At 49.6% G+C, this 11,312-nt stretch overlaps 1 non-coding gene and 1 pseudogene across 1 annotated transcript; both read right to left on the minus strand.

The window, feature by feature from the left end:
* Nucleotides 1–1,134: 1,134 nt before the first annotated feature.
* On the minus strand, nt 1,135–1,306 carry LOC145340519 (U2 spliceosomal RNA; annotated as a pseudogene).
* Nucleotides 1,307–4,898: 3,592 nt separating this feature from the next.
* Nucleotides 4,899–5,089, minus strand: LOC145340518 (U2 spliceosomal RNA). Its single transcript, XR_013886257.1, has one exon. It is a non-coding gene; the product is annotated as a U2 spliceosomal RNA (small nuclear RNA).
* Between the last annotated feature and the right edge of the window lie 6,223 nt (nt 5,090–11,312).

Raw genomic sequence — 11,312 nt, forward strand, 5'->3', positions numbered from 1 at the left:
CACCCGAGAAGCAAGAAAGAGAGACTACAGCCAGAATGCCAGACCAGACAAAGGACCAGACTACACAGACAACTACCAAGACCAGCACACAGATAAAGGCCAGTATCTGTTTGGGTATTTGTCAGTCACACAAAGTGAAGTCAAGGTCTTGTATTATCCTTGAATTCTAGTATTTTCTGTAAGATAACTTATTGTTGGTCGGGTGGGTGATTATTGATTGTGTGGGTTTAAATAAATATTGTGATGTGGGTATGCCGGCGTTGGACTGGGGTAAACACAGTAAAAAGTCTGACAACACCAGGTTTTAGTCCAAACGATTTATTTGATAATAGACTCACTAGCTTTCGAGGTTTCCCTCTTCGTCAGGTGAATGGAGAGTTCTGGCCTCAGACAGAGCATATAAAGCACAGACAGTTTACAGATTACTGATTAGAATTATGTCGCACTATCTGTAACCCCTGTGACTTGCCTGGGTTTGCAAAACCTCACTTACTGTACTGTCTGGAGACAATACACATCTCTTTAAACTGTGATCAATGCTCCTTCCACTCACATTGTCAGCCACTTCAGGTCTTGAACAGCAGGTTAGGTGTAAAGATTCGCATTTTAATCAGTAATCTGTAAACTGTCTGTGCTTTATATGCTCTGTCTGAGGCCAGAACTCTCCATTCACCTGACGAAGAGGGAAACCCTGAAAGCTTGTGAGTCTATTATCAAATAAATCGTTTGGACTAAAACCTGGTGTTGTCAGACTTTTTACTATAAGAGACAGAGCAGAATTGGGCAAGCAGAAACTGATAGGCGAGTTGGGCAGACATGAGGACGGCCTGAAGCGGGATGTGGGGTTCACGTCAGACTAGGTGTAAGCGCCGCCACCGTTTGGCCTGGAGACAATTTCTTGAAGCTGCGATTGCCACTGGAGACAGGGACAACGTGTGTACGTGTAAAGAGTGGCATTGCGAGCGTTATGTTGCAAGCGATGGCGCGTTTGTGAAGCCAACCGTCTACAGTCACTTGAGGAAAGAAGGAGCAGCGCTGGGAAAGCTGGTGATAGCAAATAAAGCCTGTTGGACGACATCAGAGTGAGTTGTGCGAGAGCTGTTTTTTGAAGTTTGAGGATGTCCCCAGAAAGGGGGGTGGTGCACCGTTCCCGGAGATACTGCAATACCAGGCCGATACGTGGAGTGGACGGAGCAAGCCCCTATTCCATCTCCCTGCTCCAAAAATCAATTTAATATATGGTCCCCAGATAAGGGACGTATCAGATATTAAACTGATAAGAACAGGTTTTTTTTTCCAAAAATATACTTTATTCATATAAAAACTCGATTAGTCTATTTCAAATATACAGGGCTTTGAATAGCAACAAAACAACGTGGAATCAAAATATTCTTTCAAATCTGTACAAATTACAATGACTACATTTCAAAACTTAAAAAACTATGTTCGTGACTCAATATTTACAGATTTGTGCTAATTACAATAATTACATTTCAAAACTTACCCTTAATCCCCTCTCATCAAAAACCCATCAACCCGCGTCTTAAATATATTCAGCGAGGCAGCCTCCACCACTTCAACGGGCAGAGAATTCCAGAGATTCACCACCCTTTGAGTGAAGAAGTTCCTCCTCAACTCCGTTCTAAACTGCCCCCCCTTTATCCTGAGGCTGTGCCCCCTAGTCCTACTGTCCTTTCTGAGCGGGAAGAGCCTCTCCACCTCTATCCTATCCATCCCATTCATCATCTTATACGTCTCAATGAGATCTCCCCTCATTCTTCTAAACTCTAACAAGTACAAGCCTAGTTTATTCAGCCTCTCCTCATAGCTCAACCCCCTCAACTCCGGAATCAGCCTAGTAAACCTCCTCTGCACTCCCTCCAAGGCCAAAATATCCTTGCGTAAGTACGGCGCCCAAAACTGCACACAGTACTCCAGCTGCGGCCTCACCAATGCCCTATACAGCCGCAGCAAGACCTCCCTACTTTTATATTCAATCCCCCTCGCTATGAAGGCCAGCATCCCATTCGCCTTCCTGACCACCTGCTGCACCTGCAAGCTGGGTTTTTGCGACTCATGCACAAGGACCCCGAGGTCCCTCTGCACCGTCGCATGCTGCAGTTTTTCACCACGTAAGTAATAATCCTTCCTACTGTTGTAAAAACCAGCCTGTTTTAACCCTTATACGGTGGACAAATAACTTTGAGTAGACGTCTTATTAGTACAAACAATATTTATTTAAACCCACACTATCAAAATGGAATTTAATGTTGGCAAGTGCGAGTTGGTCCACTTTGGCAGGAATAATGGTAGTGTAGCCAAATAGGCCATCTAAAATGGTGTTTTGTAAAGCACTCTGGGACAACTGGGCAAGAAACTAAACCAACAGGCTGCAGTTTAAAGACAAACAGGCTGCAACCCTGATGAGTGAATACACAGGATATGGGCCATCTCCAGGATGAAAGAGACTTTCTGATCACACTGGGTTGTGTGCCAGACGTAACGGCACCGTTATTCCTTATTTAGGAGGAAGGTATGTGACCCATATGCCTACAACACATACAGGCATGGCCACCGGGGACACACCCAGAGATCGGTGTGGTAGCACCTGATTGGACTCTTATCGATCAGGGTGATCAAGTCCTGATCGATTATTGGCAATGGCCAAAAAGGGGCGTGAAACCAAACGGGGTATAAAGGGTGCTGCACAACCAGGAATCTCTCTCTCTCTCTGATCCCACAAACAAGCTGCAACAATGGTGAACATCGCCAGCAAGAGGAGAGACACCACACCCGAGAAGCAAGAAAGAGAGACTACAGGCAGAATGCCAGACCAGACAAAGGACCAAACTACACAGACAACTACCAAGACCAGCACACAGATAAAGGCCAGTATCTGTTTGGGTATTTGTCAGTCACACAAAGTGAAGTCAAGGTCTTGTATTATCCTTGAATTCTAGTATTTTCTGTAAGATAACTTATTGTTGGTCGGGTGGGTGATTATTGATTGTGTGGGTTTAAATAAATATTGTTTGTACTAATAAGATGTCTACTCAAAGTTATTTGTCCACTGTATAAGGGTTAAAACAGACTGATTTTTACAACAGTAGGAAGGATTATTACTTATGTGGAGAAAAACTGCAGCAGGCGACGGTGCAGAGGGACCTCGGGGTCCTTGTGCATGAGTCGCAAAAACCCAGCTTGCAGGTGCAGCAGGTGGTCAGGAAGGCGAATGGGATGCTGGCCTTCATAGCAAGGGGGATTGAATATAAAAGTAGGGAGGTCTTGCTGCAGCTGTATAGGGCATTGGTGAGGCCGCAGCTGGAGTACTGTGTGCAGTTTTGGGCGCCGTACTTACGCAAGGATATTTTGGCCTTGGAGGGAGTGCAGAGGAGGTTTACTAGGCTGATGCCAGAGTTGAGGGGGTTGAGCTATGAGGAGAGGCTGAATAAACTAGGCTTGTACTCGTTAGAGTTTAGAAGAATGAGGGGAGATCTCATTGAGACGTATAAGATGATGAATGGGATGGATAGGGTAGAGGTGGAGAGACTCTTCCCGCTCAGAAAGGATAGTAGGACTAGGGGGCACAGCCTCAAGATAAAGGGGGGGCGGTTTAGAACGGAGTTGAGGAGGAACTTCTTCACTCAAAGGGTGGTGAATCTCTGGAATTCTCTGCCTGTTGAAGTGGTGGAGGCTACCTTGCTAAATATATTTAAGACGCGGGTTGATGGGTTTTTGATAAGTGAGGGGATTAAGGGTTATGGGGAGAGGGCGGGAATGTGGAACTGAGCCACGACAGATCAGCCGTGATCTTATTAAATGGCGGGGCAGGCTCGAGGGGCTAGATGGCCTACTCCTGCTCCTATTTCTTATGGTCTTATAATGTTCTTAGGATTACTATCAAGTAAACCGGTTGGACTGTAACCTGGTGTGGTGAGACGTCTTACTGTGTGTGAAGCTGGCAGTGAGCACGAGTGGAGAGGAAGTGTTTGTTTGTAAGAGACAGGATGTGGGTATGCCGGCGTTGGACTGGGGTAAACACAGTAAAAAGTCTGACTTCACCAGGTTTTAGTCCAAACGATTTATTTGATAATAGACTCACAAGCTTTCAGGGTTTCCCTCTTCGTCAGGTGAATGGAGACTTCTGGCCTCAGACAGAGCATATAAAGCACAGACAGTTTAGAGATTACTGATTAGAATGCGAATCTTTACACCTAACCTGCTGTTCAAGACCTGAAGTGGCTGACAATGTGTGTGGAAGGAGGACTGATCACAGGTTAAAGAGATGTGTATTGTCTCCAGACAGTACAGTAAGTGAGGTTTTGCAAACCCAGGCAAGTCACAGGGGTTACAGATAGTGCGACATGATTCTAATCAGCAATCTGTAAACTGTCTGTGCTTTATATGCTCTGTCTGAGGCCAGAACTCTCCATTCACCTGACGAAGAGGGAAACCCCGAAAGCTTGTGAGTCTATTATCAAATAAATCGTTTGGACTAAAACCTGGTGTTGTCAGACTTTTTACTATGAGAGACAGAGCAGAGTTGGGTGAGCAGAAACTGATAGGCGAGTTGGGCAGACATGAGGACGGCCTGAAGCGGGATGTGGGGTTCACGTCAGACTAGGTGTAAGCGCCGCCACCGTTTGGCCTGGAGACAATTTCTTGAAGCTGCGATTGTCCCTGTCTCCAGTGGCAACGTGTGTACGTGTAAAGAGTGGCATTGCGAGCGTTATGTTGCAAGCGATGGCGCGTTTGTGAAGCCAACCGTCTGCAGTCACTTGAGGAAAGAAGGAGCAGCGCTGGGAAAGCTGGTGATAGCAAATAAAGCCTGTTGGACGACATCAGAGTGAGTTGTGCGAGAGCTGTTTTTTGAAGTTTGAGGATGTCCCCAGAAAGGGGGGTGGTGCACCGTTCCCGGAGATACTGCAATACCAGGCCGATACGTGGAGTGGACGGAGCAAGCCCCTATTCCATCTCCCTGCTCCAAAAATCAATTTAATATATGGTCCCCAGATAAGGGACGTATCAGATATTAAACTGATAAGAACAGATACTACACTTGATCTTAGCCAAAAGGCCGAGAAGCGATGCCGGTGCCGCTCTTGAGTCGCCCGACTGCCGTCTGCCTTCCCTCTTTGACAACAGGCTGACACCATTCAAACACTTAGACACACATAAGCACTCTCAGCTGCAGTCTTGTCACCTTTCTCCCGGCCTTTCTCATTACAACACACAAGTCGCCTTTTCTCCCCTTTTTCACTGCCACTGCACCACAGTTATGTAGATGGCCCCGTACTCCACCAATCACTTAGCAGAGGGTTGTGCCTATTCACGTCTACGTCACTGTCGAGGCGCTGCTGTTGAACAAGCTTTTGAAAACAGTTGCGTGTTTTGCAGGCCGTGAGTGAGAATGCAGCGAGCGACTGTGCCCGTACAATACTTGCAGCACCAAAGGAGGCCGTTTGGCCTGGGCCAGAGCAACTCCCTTGGTGCCAGTCGCCCTACAGATAGTTTACCTTCAGATAATTCATTGTCTTTTGAAAGGCAACGCTTGACACTGCTCCCCGCACGCTCTCAGGCACACTGCGTTGCCGCAGCACAAAAAGCTTTCTCCTCTCCTCACCTCGCTCCTGTTGCCTGGAGTCCTGTTCTTGTCAGAGATTAAACAGCAACTATCTATAAGATCCGTGGGCTGTGTACTTCAAGGAATTCTGCTAGCCCAAGTCTCGGTCATGTGACGTGAGGTTTCGGGAGATTAAACAGGGTCCTCTTGTTGAAACCATTGTGTTAGAACAATTAGCGATTAGGCCATTAGCACCATTCTTGGAGATTAAGACCTGCGAACTGCTGTTGGTTTGAACTCTGGCTTGGGCAGACAGACTGTCTTTTGGACTATTGTGTTCACTTGCTTAGAGAGTGAAGCCGGGAGCCCGAGCACCAGAACCCGAGTCACCTCATAGAATCCCTCCAGTGCAAAAGGAAGCCATTCAGCCTATCGAGTCTGCACCGACCACAATCACCCTCCCAGGCCGCATCCCTCTAACCCCACGTATTTCCCCCATTAACCTCCCTGAGACAAAGGGACAATTTAGCACGGCCAATCCACCCTAACCTGCACACCTTTGGACACTAAGGGACAATTTAGCATGGCCAATCCACCTAACCTACACATCTTTGGACACTAAGGGACAATTTAGCATGGCCAATCCACCCTAATCTACACACCTTTGGACACTAAGGGACAATTTAGCATGGCCAATCCACCCTAATCTACACACCTTTGGACACTAAGGGACAATTTAGCATGGCCAATCCACCTAACCTGCACATCTTTGGAGACTAAGGGACATTTAGCATGGCCAATCCACCCTAACCTGCACACCTTTGGAGACTAAGGGACAATTTAGCATGGCCAATCCCCTTAACCTGCACACCTTTGGACACTAAGGGACAATTTAGCATGGCCAATCCACTTTAAACCTACACATCTTTGGACACTAAGGGACAATTTAGCATGGCCAATCCACTTTAACCTACACATCTTTGGACACGAACGGGCAATTTAGCATGGCCAACATGGAAACAACAGGTACAGCAGCTTGGGATATCAATGGGTGATGGGCTGAAGGGCCCCAACACAGGATAGAAATAACTGAGAAATGCCCTCTACGTCCGTTAGCAAGGTGTGGAAGTTTTTCCGCAAATTGCAGGATTTTACGCGTGCAACATTGGTGAAAGCCCGTCCACGGATTTGAGGCGTACACAGTCCGTGTTTCTGGCGCGTACAGATGCTCAGGAACCACGGCTGCTGTGTTGACCGTGAGCTTGGTTCTGGATTGAAGTCCTGGTCACTTTGTGCCTCAGGCGTCCGAAGACTGGACTGGCACGTTGGAGTCGATGCTGAATTTCAGCATCGATGTCTGCTCGTGCCAAAAGGAGGCTCCCGACGTATGGGAAATGATCCACGTTGTCCAGGGGCTCACCTTGGATTTTGATAGCTGGCGGTGGCAGTTTTGTGTGGCAGGAGCGGAACAGAGAGCCGTTCCGATATGTCTTAGTGAATGCGTCGGCACTGGTTTGTAGTTCGACCTGAGCGTGCACGTACACAGGTACACGGGCGTCGTCTGCACCCTGCAGCTCGATGACAGAAGTTGGGGTGGTCTTGGCTCTGGCCTTGAGGAATCGCAGGTCGAATAGTTTCCCGCTATCTGGTAGGTTAACTGCAGCCCTGCGGGGTGCTTCAACGTACTGAGACGGAGTGTCGCTGCGAGGAAGACGGAGAAGAGCGTTGTTGCGATGACACGGCCCTGTTTGACCCCAGTCTGCGCACGTGTTGGGTCTTTGGTGGTTCCGCTGGCGAGCATCACGGCTTGCATGACATGGTGGAGCAGGCAGAGAATGGTGACGGATTTCTGTGGGCAGCCAAGTTTGAGGAGAATGTTCCACAATCCACAGGGTGGAAGACCTGAGATCGAAGAAGGCCACGTACAGAGGTTGATGCTGCTCCCTGCACCCTTCCTGGATTTGGACCATGCTGAAGATCATGTCCGCTGTGCCTCTTGTTGGGCAGAAGCCGCACCGAGACTCGGGGAGGAAGTCTTCGGCTATTGGGAGGAGGCTGTTGACGAGGATTCTCTCCACCTTTCCGGTGGCAGAGTGTAGGGAAATCCCTTTGTAATTCCTTTCTTGAAGATGCGGTGTCGTCTACAGAGAGGACTTCACTGATCGAGACGCGCTGTCCGTCTTCTTGTAGCGTACTCTGGTATACTTGCAGCAGGCCTGGGTCGGACAAGTTCCCCGACGCCGAGTAAACCTCAGCCGGTCAGCCGTCGCTTCCGGGAGTTTTACCCTTCTGAAAGGAGTCGACGGCCGTTGTCAGCTCGTCCAGAGATTACGGTCTGGCCAGGCTCTCCCGCCGGCCGTCGTCTAAGACCTCCGTGATAGGCGACAGGAAAGACCGGGAGGCCGTGCTGTGTGTCCGGCATCGGGTCGTATAGTGCGGCCTAGAAAGATTTGCAGATCCTCAGAGTGTCAGTCTGCGAGGACTTTCCAGAGCTACCTTCTTCCTTCAGGCTGCTGATGGCAGAGGCCTCTCTGTGCACCTTTTGGAAGAAGAAAGGTGAGCACGTTTCATTTTGCTCCACGGAGCGGAGCCTGGATCGGAAGATGACCGATCACTCTTTACGGCGGGGCAGACACATTATGTCGTTGTTCGTCCATCGTCATCGACGAGGGCCTCGACGCCATTAGTCATTTTTGAGGCTGGTTGCGGTGTGTCCGAAGGTGTCTGATCAGGCCAATTTGGGCACGCAATGTCCTGGCGCATATTGGACAGACTTGCAGTTGTTGTGCTGGTGGCTCTGGACTTGCGCAGTTTGCGCTGAAGTTGTGCTTCAGCAATACACCTTGCTTTGTGAGCCTGACAGTCTTTGTGGGTGAGGCAGCGCCAGGTAGGGTGGTTTTGTGCCAGCGTTTCCCAGGTGGTCGTGTCAATGTCAAGCGACTTCAGGGAGGCCTTGAGTGTGTCTTTGAAACGTTTCTTCTGCCCTCCATGCGAGCGTCTTCCAGCAGAGAGTTGCCCAAAAAGGAGCTGCTTGGGTATGCGCTCGTCTGACATACGGAGGACGTGACCTTGCCCACCGGGTCTGCGCTCTCGTCAGCAGTGTGTGGACTGATGGTAGACTTGCTGTAGAGAGAACTTCAGTGTCTGGTACTTTGTCTTGCCATCGGATGCGTAATATTCTGCGAAGCCATGTCGTGTGGAAATGATTGAGCTGTCTTGCCTGCCTTCGATACACAGCCCACGTTTCCCAGGCATGCGGGAGGGTAGTGAGTACCGCGGCGCTGTAAAACCTTCAGTTTTGTTGCTGAGCCGATTTCCCCGCCGTTCCCATACAGTGGAGTGCAGTCTACCCAAAGCAGAACTTGCCTTTGCTATTCTGCAGTTAACTTTTCTATCAGTAGTCGCTGCTTGGGAGAGGGTGCTGCCAAGATAAGTGAACTGGTCCACTGCCTGTAGTTTCTGCCCTTGGATTGTGATTATAAGAACATAAGAAATAGGAGCAGGAGTCGGCCATCTAGCCCTTCGAGCCTGCCCCGCCATTCAATAAGATCATGGCTGATCTGTTGTGGCTCAGTTCCACTTTCCCGCCCTCTCCCCATAACCCTTAATCCCCTCTCTTATCAAAAACCCATCAACCCGCGTCTTAAAAATATTTAGCGAGGCAGCCTCCACCACTTCAACAGGCAGAAAATTCCAGAGATTCACCACCCTTTGAGTGAAGAAGTTCCTCCTCAACTCCGTTCTAAACTGCCCCCCTTTATCTTGAGGCTGTGCCCCCTAGTCCTACTGTCTTTTTTGAGCGGGAAGAGTCTCTCCGCCTCTATCCTATCCATCCCATTCATCATCTTATACGTCTCAATGAGATCTCCCCTCATTCTTCTAAACTCTAATGAGTACAAGCCTAGTTTATTCAGCCTCTCCTCATAGCTCAACCCCCTCAACTCCGGTATCAGCCTAGTAAACCTCCTCTGCACTCCCTCCAAGGCCAAAATATCCTTGCGTAAGTGCGGCGATCAAAACTGCACACAGTACTCCAGCTGTGGCCTCACCAATGCCCTATACAGCTGCAGCAAGACCTCCCTACTTTTATATTCAAAGACTTGCATCTCTGACTCTGGGCGCAGTCATCGGCAAAGAGGAAAGCTCTCAGAACAGTCTCCTTCACTTTGGTAATAGCTTGAAGTCTCCTCAGGTTGAAGAGCTTCCCATCCACTCTGTACTTGAGGCTGATTCCAGCCGCACTGTCCTGGAAGGCATCATTCAGCATGGCAGTAAACGTCATGCCGAACAGCGTGGGTGCGAGCACACAGCCCTGTTTGGCGCCATTGGTGACTGGCAATGCTTCAGAGGATTCTCCGCCATCCAGTACTCTGGCCGTCATGGAACTGGCGAACCATCTGAATGAATCTGGGTTTGGGGGGGGGGTGGGTGGGCAGCCGAACTTTGACGTGATCCTGCTCTCGCAGGGTTACCAAACGTTGTGTAGAGCTCGCGGTGCTGCTCCTGACACTTCTCCTGAAGTTGGCGCGAGGCAAAAATCACGTCAGTCGTCCCACGACCTTTGCAGAAGCCACACTATGACTCTGGAAGCAGGCCCAGTTCCAGATGAGTGACCAGACGATTTAGCAGGACTCTCGCGAGGCTTTTTCCTGTGACGGAGAGCAGCGAGATTCCTCGGTCAGCCTCACTCTCTCTTCCCAATTGCCATCTAGATCCAGTGGCGAGACAAGAGTCAAGCCGGCTGGAGGTGGGACTAGGTGCAGTGGATGACCAGGACGCGTTCCACGACGCTTGCAGAGACCGCCTTCTTGACCGTTGGACCTTCCGTTGGTCTCGTCCGCTCAATCCGCCGGACTCAGTCTTCACACGGTGGGATAGACAGCTCCCTAACTCACCGAGGGTCGAGACCCGTCGGCTACCCTCAGCCGGTTCAGCCGGCTTCTTGAGGCTGTTGCCCGGAGCGTGGCCGCTGTCGCGTGCAAATAGCTACGGGGGAGCCACAGGTGAGAGCCGAGTGCCAGGTGGGGACGAAGGATGGACAAACCGCCCTGAAAATTCGCGACATGTTCCCCCACCAAAGGCACTACCCCTCCCTGACACCCCATACAGGCCTGAGGGATATAAATGGTTGGTCTAGATAGGGTAACGTGATTGGCACAAGCTTGGAGGGCCGAAGGGCCTGTTCCTGTGCTGTACTGTTCTGTGCGTTGGGAGAGAAACAAGTGGGGTCTGTGCAGACCATCGGAAAGATTCAACTCAGCGACTCCGGACTCAGGCCAGACACGACAACCCACTGGATTTAACCAGTAACAGAGAGAGACAGCAACTCAGAATTAAATACTTCCAGAGAATCAAGTACAAGACCAGTCACAAGAGGAAGAATGCTCAGGAAATTCTGTTTGGGCAAATAGAATATTACCCCATGAAGAACTGCAGAGCTTTCAACAAGATGACCGACACATCACATTCCAGTGGAATCAGCTAACGAGAGTTTTGACCCATGATCAACACACGCACCACAGTGGGTTAACACTACTGTCTCACAAGGCCAGGGAACTGGGATCGATTCCTGGCCTCGGGTCACTGTCTATGTGGAGTTTGCACATTCTCCCCGTGTCTGTGTGGGTTTCCTCCACAATCCAAACATGTACAGGTTGGGTTGATTGGCCATGCTAAATTGCCCCTTAGTGTCCAAAGATGTGCAGGTTAGGTGGATTGACTGTGCTAAATGTGAGAGGATAGGGTGGGA

This window comes from Carcharhinus amblyrhynchos, unplaced genomic scaffold (genome assembly GCF_965287045.1).
Source record: "Carcharhinus amblyrhynchos unplaced genomic scaffold, sCarAmb.v2.hapA chromosome_1098, whole genome shotgun sequence".
Classification (NCBI taxonomy): domain Eukaryota; kingdom Metazoa; phylum Chordata; class Chondrichthyes; order Carcharhiniformes; family Carcharhinidae; genus Carcharhinus; species Carcharhinus amblyrhynchos.